Raw genomic sequence first — 14,103 nt, forward strand, 5'->3', positions numbered from 1 at the left:
GGTGGGACTACAGGAATGTGCCACCACATCCGGCTAACTTTTGTATTTTTAGTAGAGATGGGGTTTCACCATGTTGTCCAGGGTGGTCTTGAACTCCTGGGCTCAAGTGATCCACCCTCCTCTGCCTCACAAAATGCTGGGATTACAGGCGTAAGCCACTGTGTCCAGCCTTTTTGTTTGTTTTTTGAGATGGAGTCTCGCTCTGTCACCCAGGCTGCAGTGCATTGTGACCTCGGCTCACTGCAGCCGCCTCCTGCTGGGTTCAAGCGATTGTCATGCCTCAGCCTCCGAAGTAGCTGGGATTATAGGCATATACCACCATGCTTGGCTAATTTTTGTATCTTTAGTAGAGAAGGAGTTTCACCATGTTGGCCGGGCTGGTCTTGAACTCCTGACCTCAAGTGATCTGCTCACCTTGGCCTCCCGAAGTGCTGGGATTACAGGCGTGAGCCACCAAGCACAGCCTGTATCACAGTGGTTTCTGGTCAGAAAGGTCTGAAAAACACCAGCTTAATACAAACACATTACATAAACTTTTGTATGTAAGACTAAATTTAGAAAAAATGTCAATGGATTTACTATGAGAGCAAAATTGCAGACATGTTGATAAGCACAATGCTGCTTTTCCCTTTCTTGTCTTGTAGGTAAGCAACTAGAAGCCATTTGTGTCAAGGTAATGTCTGGAGAAACAAAACGTCAGGAAGGCCGTTGCCCCTACTGGCCACAATCCAGCCCCAATGCACAAGACAGACCCTGCCGCCCCAGGGTAATTCCCGCCTAGTGGGGTTCAGGGTACGGTCCCTCGTGAGAACCGAGCCACAGTCATGCTCCCTAGGTGACCTACGTTACCGCCTGCTCGGGTGTTTGTACAGAGACCATTGCCAGCCATCCAGGCGGCCCCTGCAAAGAGAGTCCCAGTTCCCAAGGCTCCAGCTGGACAAGGCTCCATGTTGACTCACTGTCAGCCTCCAGTCTCCTGGCTGTAACATGTTTCATCCAGTTCAGTACGTTCATTTCTAGCGTGCATACAAAACGTAGTGAGAACCGAAAACAATTGTTAAAAGTAAAGACACCTTGAGACGGATATCTCGACCCCACAAGTATAAAGCTAAGTTCATAAAAACAGACAATTTGGCAGGCGGTCATCTGTCAGATTCTGATGATTACTTAGAACGCAGTGTGGAAGCAGATGAAGATGAACGGAAGCGGCAGGTGCTCTTTCACTTACCAAGCTGCTTCCTGAGGCCCAAAAGCTTTAAGTGTGAGACTTGTGAAAAGTCATCTATAGAAAGGGGGCTGACCCGGCATTTTACACTTAACCCAGGCCATGGCCACCTGGACCCCAAGATGGTGCTGAGAAAGGGAGTGGGCGCACCCTCCGGGGGGCACGGGAGAAAGGACGCTCAGCCTGACCTTCCCAGAGCTGTCCACGCCAGCAGCTCCACGTGAGGGGCTCACTCCTGCTTGGTGACAGAGTCGGCGCACTGTGGCCTGCAGGTAATGTTTGTGTCTGGGTGTGTCGTTGTATTCAGACTTTCTCATGTTGCTATAAAGAAATATCTGAGGGGGTATTTTATAAAGAAAAGAGGTTTAGTGGGCTCATGTTTCCACAGGCTGTACAGGAAGCATGGTGTTGGCATGGCTTCTGGGGACGCCTCGGGAAACAGTCAATGTGAAGGCAGAGTGGGAGCAGGCACATCATATGGCCACAGCAGTGACAAGTAGCGGGGGGAAATGCCACACACTTTCAAAAACCAGCTGTCATGAGAACTCACTATCATGAGAACAGCACCAAGGAGATGGTGCCACACCAACCGTGAGGGTTCTGCCCCAGGATCAGTCACCTCCTGCCATGTCCCACCTCTAACATTGGGGATTACACTTCAACATGAGATTGGGTGGGGACGGATTCAAACCACATCAGTCCTTATTCCTGCCCCTGCCTGTCCATCATCCTTAAATTGACCTTCACAGTGTCTGATGGGGACTCGGACGAAGGCTCAAGCAGGACCAGAATCACTCTAGTTGGGGATCTGACACCCCACGTTGTCCGCACTGCTGTGGAACAGGCCGGGAGATGCGTGTGCAGCAGGATCTAGTGAGCACGTTTGATGGGAGCACAGCCATGTCTTTAGGTTTGGTCTGTAAAACCAATGCAGTGCACTCGTGGCTGACGCTGCCACTTCAATGGGTGATGTTGAGAAACGCAGTCCCCGGGGCTGCTACTGGAGTGTCAACCCCTGGCTGCTTAGCGTGTCCTCTCCCTCTTGCCCCTTCTGAAACTCCTGATAAAGCAGGTTTGAGTCGCTATAAGTTTGTATTAGCACATCAAAATTTTTTCCAAAATATTTTATTGTAAAATATACATAGCATAACATTTACCATCTTAGCCATATTTAAGTGTGTGGTTCAGCGGTATTTGGTACATTCACAGTGTTGTATAGCCATCACCCCCACACAGCTCCAGAACTCTTTTCATCTTCTAAAACTAAAACTCTTAGCTTCAAGCTGGGGTAAATGGGGGAAAAAAAAACCCTAAAACTGCCTCCATAAACACCAACTCTCCATTCCCTTTTCCCCCAACTCTGGCAGCCACTATTCTACTTTCTGTCTCTATGATTTTGACTACTCTAATTTCCTCACAGAATTGGAATCACAGAATCTTTGTACTTCTGTGACTGGCTTATTTCACTTAGCACGCTATCAAGGTTCACGTTGTGCTAAGTGAGAATGTCCTTCCTCTGCAGGGCTGAGTAAAATCTCACTGTGTGTACATACCACATTTTGCTTATTCATTCATCTGTCAACGGACACTTGGGTTGCTCCCACCTTTTGGCTATTATGAGCGATGCTGCTAGGAACACGGCTGTTCATTTACCTCCTTGAGATCCTGCTTTCCATTTTCAGGGGTATACAGCTACAAGTGGAATTGCTAGATTTTAAGTGGTACTTTTATTTCCTTTTCAGACTGTTCATTATTAGTGTTTAATGCAGCTGATTTTTGTGTCTTGACTTTTTGGAGTCTTGCTCTGTTGCCCAGGTTGGAATACAGTGGCACAATCTCAGTTCACTGCAACCTCTGCCTCCTGAGTTCAAGTGATTCTTCTGCCTCAGCCTCCCAAGTAGGTAGGACTACAGGCACGCACCACCAGTAATTTTTTGAATTTTTAGTAGAGATGGGGTTTCACCATGTTGGCCAGGCTGGTCTTGAACTCCTGACCTCAAGTGATCCATTCATCTCGGCCTCCCAAAGTGCTGGGATTACAGGTGTGAGCCACCGCACCTGGCCTGTATATTTACTTTGTATGCTACTACATACTGATTTCATTTATTCTTTTCTTTAAAAAAGTCTCTCACTCTCTTGTTCTGTCACCCAGGCTGGAAGTGCAGTGGCACGATCTTGACTTACTGTAACCTCTGCCTCCAGTGTTCAAGTGATTCTTGTGCCTCAGCCTCCTGAGCACCTGGGACCACAGGTGCCGAGCACTGTGCCTAATTTTTGTATTTTTTTGTAGAGATGGGGTTTCGCCATGTTGGCCAGGCTAGTCTCGAACTCCTGGCCTCAAGTGATCCGCCCACATCTGCCTCCTAAAGTGCTGGGATTACAGGTATGAACCACCATGCCTGGCCTCATTTATTAGTTCTAGCAGGTTTGTGTGTTTGTGTGATCTTCAGGCACTTCTACTTAGAAGATCATATCTGCAAATAGAGATAATTTTTACCTCTTTCACTGAAATGATCATCCTTTTTTGGAAGTGGCAGTGGCAGCCACAAATAATGGCCAGCCTGGACACTTCCTGATGCCCACTCGCCCCAGCTGGCCTCTTCCACCCCTGGCTCTGCTCCCTCTTGAGCCCACTCTGAGGCTGCAGCCCAGGCTGTCTGTGCCCCACACTCCCACAGATGAAGGGTCAGTGCACCACTTCAGAACTGACAGCCCAGTGCGTGCTCAGGCCTTTCTGCCTCCCCTTCCCGCCCTGTCCTGAGAGCTCACCGATGCCCTCTGTGGCCCCGACCCAAGGCTTGTTTCTTGGCCTGCTCCTCCCATGCCCAGTCTGGCTTCCCTGCACTATGCAGGGCATACAGTAGGTGCTCATTGGGAAGTGGAGGAAACGCCCACCACTGAGAGACTGCTGAGGGGCTGAGAACCGCAACTTTGTTTAGGTTTTCTTCTGTATTTTCCATATCAGTACCTTGGGTTTAAACTTTTTTTTTTTCAATCTTTATCCTCAGGAATGTTCAAACAGATCATCTAGTAAAGCCGTTTTTCCCAGCTATATATAAGGAATTTGAAAGTCACATCAAATGGTTAAGAAAATGTACGAAGATTACCTCAGTAGTTCTGGTATGTGTTCTCAGGAGACCCTGAAAATAAACAATGGTAAGGTAACAACCTCCCGTAGCAGAAAGTTTTGCTCGTGGAGTTAGCCAAAAGAAGGGCAGGCACAGTGGCTTACACTCTGGGAGGCTGAGGCGGGTGGATCACTTGAAGTCAGGAGTTTGAGACCAGCCTGGCCAAGGTGACAAAACCCTAATACAAAAATTAGCGCATGCCTCTAATCCCAGTTATTCAGGAGGCTGAGACACAAGTATTTGTCACTGGAAGGCAAAGGTTGCAGTGAGCCGAGATTGCACCACTGCACTCCAGCCTAGGTGACAGAGCAAGATTCTGTCTCAAAAAAAAAAAAAAAAAAGTCCATGAATGAAGGAGAATGTTTTTAGTAATGATATTTTCCTAGCCAACCTCATTTTAGCTTTTTCCCATCAAGTGAATTTTTTTTCTCTTAATAAATGTTCTTCCAGAAAACTCAAAAATGAAGATATGCTAAAAGAAAATAGAAAACACCAGAATCTTCCCACTCACTGATGATCAGAGTTAATACCTCAGGTATTACTTTCTTCTTTTTGTTTTGAGACAAGGTTTCACTCTGTCTCCTAGGGTGGAGTGCAGTGGTACAGTCACAGCTCATTGTGGCATTGACCACCCAAAAGTGCTGGATTATAGGCATGAACCACCATGCTCAGCCCTGATTTCTTCTTTATGTGGGTTTTGGGGGATGGGTTATATAGGCGGCCATTCATCATTGTTCATGGTTTTTCTGACACAATTCTCATTTCAATGTCATTATCAAATTGCCTTTAGCTACATTGGATTTTTTGGGGGTTTTGTGTAGAGTCTCGCTCTGTTGCCCAGGCTGGAGTGCAGTGGTGCAATCTTGACTCACTGCAACCTCCACTTCCCAGTTCAAACGATTCTCCCGCCTCAGCCTCCCAAGTAGCTGGGATTACAGGCATGTGGTACCATGCCCAGCTAATTTTTGTATTTTTAGTAGAGATGGGGTTTCACCATGGGCCAGGCTGGTCTCAAACTCTTGACCTCAGGTGATCCACCTGCCTCAGCCTCCCAAAGTGCTGGGATTACCGGCGTGAGGCACCACATCCAGCCCCCTGCTGTGCTTTTTAGTGAAGCATCAGGCAGGAGAGGTGCCCCACTGACCTAGAGTTCCTACTTTATCATCTAATTCTACTCTCGCTCATAACTTCCCACTCTTCTAACCTTCTAGTTTTTTTCAAAGTCCCTGTGATCAACACATTTTAAACAGAGAAGGAAACACTAGTCAATTAAATACAGTACATAATTTTAAAACATTTTTGGAACATAGAAAACACATCCTTTTTAGACTTCAGGAAGGAACAGGAGTTAGTAGGGGAGGCTTGCACCCATCCATGCTTCTGAGAGTGCACTCACAAATGCATGCACACTCCTATGCTTGCATTCTCATGCCCTTTACACTTGCACTCAGATCCACACCAACATGTGCACTCATACATGACATACCCACACTCATGCATCACACCCTACGCTTGCACTGTCACAGGCACACTCACTCTTACATGCTCACATTTATACACACTCATACATCCACACACACCGTCACACAACATGCACACCCACAAGCAGTCACACACTTTCCCACACACTTGCATTGCACACACTGGCACATACTATGTGCCTTCATGTGTTACACACACACTCTCACTCCTTGACTCCACACCCCTGTGCACTCATTCACACTCCCATCAGGACACTGACACTGTTCTACGCACACACACATATCCTCCACAATCCGCAGTGACTAACTTACCCTCACGACCACATGCAGGTTTTCAAATGCACTCATACGCATACGAACTTGTGCACACCCCCCCGCACACTTGTTCATACTCCATGTACTCACACACATACAGACACACCCCCTTGCACACTTGTTCACACTCCATGTACTCACACACATACAGACTCACATCCCGCTTTGCACACACAGCCCCACCCACTCACCCCAAGCCCACCTGACGCTGACCTGTGCGGCTGGCCCTCTGCCTGGGCTTGGAGGCTCCTCAGGGCAGCAGCTCCTGCTGCTTTTCCCACTGCCGTGTCTTCTGTGGCTTCAACATCGCCTAGTGTGGGCTGCCATTCTACAAACACATTGTCAGCAGTCAACCAAAGGAAACCCACTGGCGACCGTGCCCTCAATCGTCAAACTTATTCCATCGCCCCAGCCTCGGGGGAGAAGCGCTGCTGCCTGTGCACTGCATTTACGGATGAGACTGGGAGAGGTTTAGGGCGTGGCTGAGTCCCCTGCCCACACAGCTGGCTCCAAATCTGTCTTCTCACCCTCCCACTTCTCAGGCTAAAATCACACTCGATGTTTTTGTGGGGCCGTTTGATCTGGACATTGTCAAAGAAAAAAATGCACCAGACAAGTTAAACGTGCAAGGCAGGCTTGAGTCAGGACTATCGCCATACCGCAGAGAGAAGGAGCTTAGCTTTGTTAAACAAAAGGCTGGAGAGTTTAAGTGCTGGGGTGAGATGCCGAGAAGGAACTGGAGACATCAGGAAGAGGTTAGGAAATGCGGTAAAGCGATCTGTGTTCGCTCACTGGAATTTTTCAAAACTGGAAACCTGCCCTTCTACAAAGACTGACAGATGTATCATCTTCAATTACTACATTTTAAAGGGATGGCTCTGAGGTCTTGAGAAAGACATTCCTGGGTTGTAAAACTAGCAAGAGGCTAGAAGAAGATTTGAGACAAGATTTGCATCTCAAAGAGGTAGAGAAAGAACTCACCATTGCAAGTTTCCTAAAATAAATCCTCCGTTGACGGGTAGAACTGGAGGTCATTATATTAAGTGAAATAAGCCAGGCACAGAAGAAAAATATTGCATGTTCTCACTCACATGTGGGAGCTTCAAACCTGGACCTCATGGAGAAAGAGAGTAGACCGGTGGCTACCAGAGGCTGTGAAGGGAGATAAAAACACTTTGATTAATGGGTACAAATATATGGGGGGTTTTGCTTTTTGGTGACAGGCTTCTGCTCTGTTGCCCAGACTGGAGTACAGTGGTGCAATCACAGCTCACAGTAACCTCGAACTCCTGGGCTCAAGTGGTCCTACCACCTCAGCCTAGCGAGTAGCTAGGACTGCAGGTACGTGCCGCCACGCCAGGCTGATTTTTGTATTTTTTGTAGAGACAGGGTCTCACTAGGTTGCCCAGGCTGGTATCCCAACTCCTGGGCTGAAGCAGTTCTCCCGCCTTACAAATATACAGTTGATAAAAGAAATAAGACCTACTGTTCAGTAAATCATCAGAGTGACTAGTTTATAGTAATCTATTTTACATTTCAAAATTGTAAGGTCTTTCAGGCTGACAGCACCATGGCCCACATGCACATCTCTGGAGGGCACCATGAAAAGTGGAAGATCGATCAACCCCTGCAACACCTAACTAACTTGAGACATTCTTCTATTTATTATTCCAGCCTCAATTGACGAGGCCATGGAACTTTTAACCAACTTTGATCAACCTCATGACTCCAGACCCTACGACTCCCTCCCAGCTTGCAAAAAACCTCCCTAAACTGTAACTTCTGTAACTTTCCACTGCCTTACCCAAACCTATAAAACCAACTCCTATCCCACCACCCTCCTCCACTGACTCTTTTTGGACTCAGCCTGCCCACACCCAGGTGAATAAACAGCCATGTTGGTCATACAAAGCCTGGTTGGGGGTCTCTTCATTCAGAGCATGCATTTTAACATTTGGTGCCGGAAACCCAGGATGGGGGTACTCCTACGGGAAACTAAACCCCCTGTCTCCTTGTGCTCCCTCTGTGAAGAGACTTACCTGTGACCTAGGTTAATCAGATCAACCCACAGACCCACTCCCCATCCTCAGATGAGGTAAGCAGTTGGCCTTAACTCTTCTCTTTAGCCCTTCTCGCTGCCTGTCAACCTCCTCCTCCACTCAGTTTCATTTTCCTCTCCCTTTCAGCGGAGACAGGAAGGACAGGACTTTCCGTGAGGTTCACGACTGGAAAAATCCTACACAGGTCACGGAAGCAGGAAAACGGTCTTCCCTCAGTGACTGATCATTGCGGAGACGTCCACTCTGGTCACTCACTCGCACTCACAGGTGATGGATCAACCCGTGGGATGCCCCCTTTGACCGATTCACCCAGGTTCAGACCAAGGTTTAGTCTGGGCCGCCTGCTAAGCTGCTTCGTTGCACATTCACTTTCCTTGTCTCCGTCGCTCTTCTGAAACTCTGGGCAACCTCCCGCCCTCCATTCCTCCCTCCTCTCCCTTAGCCTGCATTCTGAAAACCTCAGACCTCTCTGGCTATCACCTCACCTAAAACCTAAGCGACTTATTTTCTTTTGCAGTACCGCTTGCCCACAATATAAATTGGACAATGGCTCTCAATGGCCAGAAAACGGTGCCTTCGATTTTTCTATCCTACAGGATCCAGACAAGTTCTGTTATAAAATGAGCAAATGGTCTGAAATTCCCTATGTCCAGGCGTTTTTTTTTTTTTACACACCAATCCCTCTCTAATCTCTGCTCTCAATACATCCTATCCCAAATTTTCCTTCTCTGCCTTCCGTCCGCCCCTCCTGCCTCTGCCGGTGACCCAGAATCATCCTTGTCCATCGACCCTTCTGACCTTTCTCCTCCCCACCTGTCTGAACCAGGTCCTAATCCAGGACCTAACCCTGCCCCCCAGAGCCTCCCTCCTCTTCCTCCTTACGCCCCTCCTGTCACCTCCACATCTCATACATGGTCCAGCTTACAGTTTAGTCCTGAGGCTACCTCCTCCGCCCCTGCCCAACAATTCCCCCTTTGAGAGGTGGCTGGAGCCGAAGGCATAGTTAGGGTGCATGTTCCTTTCTCCTTATCTGACCTTTCCCAAATCGGCCAACGATTAGGCTCCTTTTCATCAGATCCTTCAATACTTAACCCAGTCCTATAATCTCCCCTGGAGTGACTTAAATGTCATCCTACTCTCACCCCTGAAGAACGCTTAATATGCATTTTATCACCCAGTCAGCCCCTGACCTTACAAAAATCTACAGGAATTACAAACCCCATAGCAGGAATTAATCAACCACACCTTCAAGGTGTTCAATGATAGGGAAAAATCTACCCCGCAGCAGCACATCTCTGAACTACAGATGCTTGCCTCTGCCACAAGACAAACCCTAGCCACACCCCTGGCCAAAAGCCTTCAAAGCGCCCAGACTGCGGCATCCAGCCACCCCTCCCCGACCTTGCTTCAAGTGTCCGAAACCTGGCCATTGGGCCAAGGAATGCCCATAGCCTGGGATTCCTCCTAAGCCCTGCCCCATCTGTGTGGGCCCCCACTGGAAGTCGGACTGCCCCGACTCATGTCGCTGCTCCCAGAGCTCCTGGAGCTCCGACCCAAAGCTCCTAACCAAATCCTTCCCAGATCTCCTCAGCTTGGGGGCTGAAGACCGACACTGCCCGAACACCTCGGAAGTCCCCTGGACCATCATAGATGCCGAGCTTTGGGTATTTCTTAATGGTGGAGGGTAAGTCCATCCCCTTCTTAATCAACAACTGGGGCCATCCACCCCACACTGCCTTCTTTTCAAGGACCTGTCTCCTTGGCCTCCATAACTTGTGGGAATGGACGGCAAGGCCTCCAGGCCTCTCAAAACACCCCAAGTCTGGTGTCAATTAGGTCAGCACTCCTTTCCACATTCTTTCCTAATCATCCCCACGTGTCCAGTTCCCGTGTTAGGCTGAAATATCCTAACAAAACTGTCTGCCTCTTTATTCCTGGGCTGCAGCCACGCCTCATCGCTGCCTTCCTCCCCGAACCCGTATCTCCCTCAATAGCTCCTCTTACATCCCCCTACCTTAACCCTAGGGTGTGGGACACCACCTCCCCATCCCTTGCTACAAGTCACTCACCCCTCATTATCCCTTTAAAACCTAACCACGCTTACCCCACCTAACAACAGTACCCCATCCCACAATAGGCTTTAAAGGCCTAAAGCCTGTTATCACCCATCTATTACAACATGGCCTTCTAATTCACCCTCCTGCTTCTTCGGCATCTCTACTAAAGGTATCTCACGTACCCCCTTCCAAAGCCCAAATTTCTTCCCCATCCATCTTCTATCTTGACATAATCCTCCAACAGAACACACACACTCTCCCTACTGACTGTGTCCAGTTAATCTAGCAAACCCCAATCCCATCCACTAAACAACAGCTTCTCCTTCCTAGGCAGGTAGGATACTTCCACCTCTGGATACCAGGCTTTGCTTTACTGGCAGAACCACTCTATAAGCTTTCGAAAGGCAACTTAGCTGACCCCAGACTAGATCCTTCCCTCATTCTGGTTTTCATTCTCTGAAAAAAGCCCTGGAAACAGCTCCCACACTGGCGCTTCCCAACTCCTCCCAACCCTTCTCCTTACACACAACAGAAGTGAAAGGCTATGCCATCTGAATTCTTGCACAAGAGCCACGCCCACAGCCTGTGGCCTTTTTATCCAAACAACTTAACCTCACAGTCTGGGGCTGGCCCTTACGCCACGTGCAGCAGCAGCAGCCGCAGCCCTTGCTGGTTCCCTTGGGATTTGGGTCCAAAGCTCCAGCCCCCTCAGAATACTTTCTCAGCTTTTCATTTTACACTTCCAGTTCTGTCTAAGCCAAGGACTTTTTTCTTTCCCCTCTGTGATTCCTCTTACATCTGCCTCCCTACCAGCCGGACAGGCACTTGTACCCTAGTTTTCCTTACTCCCAAAATTCAGTTTGCTAATGGAAACAAAAGCCTCCTTGTTCCCCTTGTGGTCCTGACATGACACAAGTGGGTCATTCCATTGATCCCCTTACTTGTGGTTAGGAATTACTACTGCACTCTAGCAGGCCTTACCACTTCAATCGTCTGCTTCTATAGCATCTCTAATAATTTCTCTGCTAGCATTGCAGAATTAATCACTATCCCTTCTTCAAGCTCACGTAAATTCCCTAGCTGCAGTTGTCCTCCAAAACCACAGAGGCCTTGTTTACTGACTGCTGAAAAAGGATGTCTTTGCCTGTTCCTAAATGAAGAATGTTGTTGTTATGTAAACCAGTCCAGCCTCATATATGACGCCATCAGTAAATTAAAAGACAGAGCCCAAAAGCTCGCTACTCAGGCAAATGGTTATTCTGGACCTAGCTGGACTGGCTGGACACTCTAACTGGGAGTCATGGCTTCTTCCAACCCTTAGTCCTCTGATACCCATCTTTCTCCTTATTTGGATCCTGTGTTTTCTGATTAATCTCTCAGTTCCTACAAAATTGTATGCAAGTGATAACCAATTAGTCAATGACAAATGCTCCTTCTAACAACCCCACAATATCACCCCTCGCCCCGAGATCTCCCAGCATTCTAAATTTGTTCCTTTTTAGGTTTCCACATTGCCCCCAATTTTGCTCAAAGAAGCCCTAAGAAACATCACGCCATCACCCCTCTGTGCCGGCCTTCCTAATATTCCACTGCCCTCCACTCATTTTTTTTCCTTCATATTACTAACATAAAAAGATAGGAATGTAAGATCTTTTAGGCTGACTGACGGCACCATGGCCTGCACATACACCTCTGGAGAACCTTCTGGAATCAGAAAAGCTGAAGTAACTAGAAGGTCATGAAAAGCGGAATAAAACGATCAACCCCTGCAAAACCTAACTAACTTGAGACATTCTTCTATTGTTTCTTATTCCGGCCTCAATTGACGAGGCCATTGGACTTTGTAACCGACCTTGGTCAACCTCATGACTCCAGACCCTATGACCCCCTCCCAGCTTGCAAAAAACCGCCCTAAACTGTAACTTCTGTAACTTTCCACTGCTTACCCCAAACCTATAAAACCAACTCCTATCCCACCGCCCTCCTCCACTGACTCTTTTCAGACTCAGCCTGCCCACACCCAGGTGAATAAACAGCCATGTTGCTCATGCAAATCCTGTTTGGGGTCTCTTCATTCAGAGCATGTGTTTTAACAAAAATAGCTAGAAGATAAGAATTTAGATGTTTCTAGCTTAATAAAAAGGCAAATATTTAGGGTGATGAATATCCTGATCATACTGATGTGATCTTTATGAGTGTATTTAATAATCACTTGTACCCCCAACATGTGCATCTATTATGTATCAAAAAAATTAAAAAATAGACGAAGTCAGGAGGAAAACTAACACTCAAGCTAAGGGAAACATGAAGGCTGTTTTAGTGAATAGATGCCCCCTTTTCCCTTCAATCTGCTAATCATCAATTGATATGGTTTGGCTCTGTGTCTCCACCCAGATCTTACCTTAAATTGTAATAATCCTCACATGTGGTGGAAGGGACCCTAATCAATTAGTGGGAGCTAATTGAATCAAGGGGGTGGTTTTTTCCCATGCTGTTCTCATGATAGTGAATGAGTCTCACAAGATCAGATGGTTTTATAAAGGGCAGTTCTCCTGCATACCTCTCTTGCCTACCACCATGTAAGACGTGACTTTGCTCCTCCTTTGCCTTCTGCCATGATTGTGAGGCCTATGGAACTGTGGATCCATTAAACTTCTTTCCTTTATAAATTACCCAGTATCAAGTATGTCTTTATTAGCAGCATTGAAAACAGACTAACACATCAGTAACTCCCTTTGAAGACATTTTAGCTGTTTGGAAATGTCTGCTTTTTTTTTTGTTTTTTTTGGAGTTAAGGTCTCACTCAGTCACCCAGGCTGGAGTGCAGTGGCACAACCCTGGCTCACTGCAACCTCTGCCTCCCCGGTTCAAGTGATTCTCCCACCTCAGCTCCTGAGTAGCTGGGATTACAGGCACCCGCCATCATGCCCTGCTCATTTTTATATTTTTTGTAGAGATGGGGTTCCAACATGTTGTCCAGGCTGGTCTTGAATTCCTCACCTCAGGGGATCCTCCCTCCTCGGCCTCCCAAACTGCTGGGATTACAGGCGTGAGCCACCGCACCCAGCTATCTTGGTGTTTTTAACCCTAATAACAACCAAGTGCATCCCTGATATGGCCTCATCCCCCTTGCCGGAAGCACATTAAAATGCTGTTATGACATGCATTCACGTGATCAAATGGTGCTAACACCAATGTCCTTGCCTGCAGAATTAATTCAGGGATTTATTTGAAACTCTCAATATACATGCCTAATAATGTGCTACGCTTGGCAGACAAGAAGCCATATGCAGATACATTCTTTTAAAACAATGCAGTTTGGTTCTTGCTCATGTGACAGTCAGAAGACTGAGAGCCAACATGAATTCCAGGTGGTATGCAGAAAAGCAATGCATAGCTGGAGAGGGAAACGAAGATTAGTATCTGCAGTAAGGCTGAGCCCCTGCAAACGGCCAGCCGGTCATGGATTCACAAGGATCCAGCGCTCCACCATCCTGCAACCCAACACCTCGCACAGCCTTCAAACACCAGCTGGGAAATGGAAAGAGAGGCGTGTGCAGCAGCAGCAGGTCTGTTCACCCTCTATTTCCTCTCCATCCCCATGCAGCAATCTGGTGTGATCATAGCTCACAGTAACCTCAAACTCCTGGGCTCAAGGGATCCTACCACCTCAGCCTCCCCAATAGCTGGGAATACAAGTGTGTGCCACCATGCCAGGCAGATTTTTGTATTTTTTGTAGAGACAGGGTCTCACTAGGTTGCCCAGGCTGGTCTCGAACTCCTGGGCTGAAGCAATCCTCCCGCCTTGCAAATATACAGTTTGATAAAACAAAGAAG

The 14,103-nt window shown here is 47.6% G+C and overlaps 1 long non-coding RNA gene and 1 pseudogene across 1 annotated transcript; one reads left to right on the plus strand and one right to left on the minus strand.

Moving 5' to 3' along the window:
* Positions 1-611: 611 nt before the first annotated feature.
* On the plus strand, positions 612-2,522 carry LOC116542705 (annotated as a pseudogene).
* Positions 2,523-5,680: 3,158 nt separating this feature from the next.
* LOC116542697 lies at positions 5,681-7,444 on the minus strand. Its single transcript, XR_004265325.1, has 2 exons — positions 7,131-7,444; positions 5,681-6,477 (listed from the first exon to the last, which is right to left on the minus strand). It is a non-coding gene; the product is annotated as an uncharacterized LOC116542697 (long non-coding RNA).
* Positions 7,445-14,103: the final 6,659 nt, after the last annotated feature.

This window comes from Sapajus apella, unplaced genomic scaffold (assembly GCF_009761245.1).
Source record: "Sapajus apella isolate SASKATOON/1434 unplaced genomic scaffold, GSC_monkey_1.0 scaffold172, whole genome shotgun sequence".
Classification (NCBI taxonomy): Eukaryota; Metazoa; Chordata; class Mammalia; order Primates; family Cebidae; genus Sapajus; species Sapajus apella.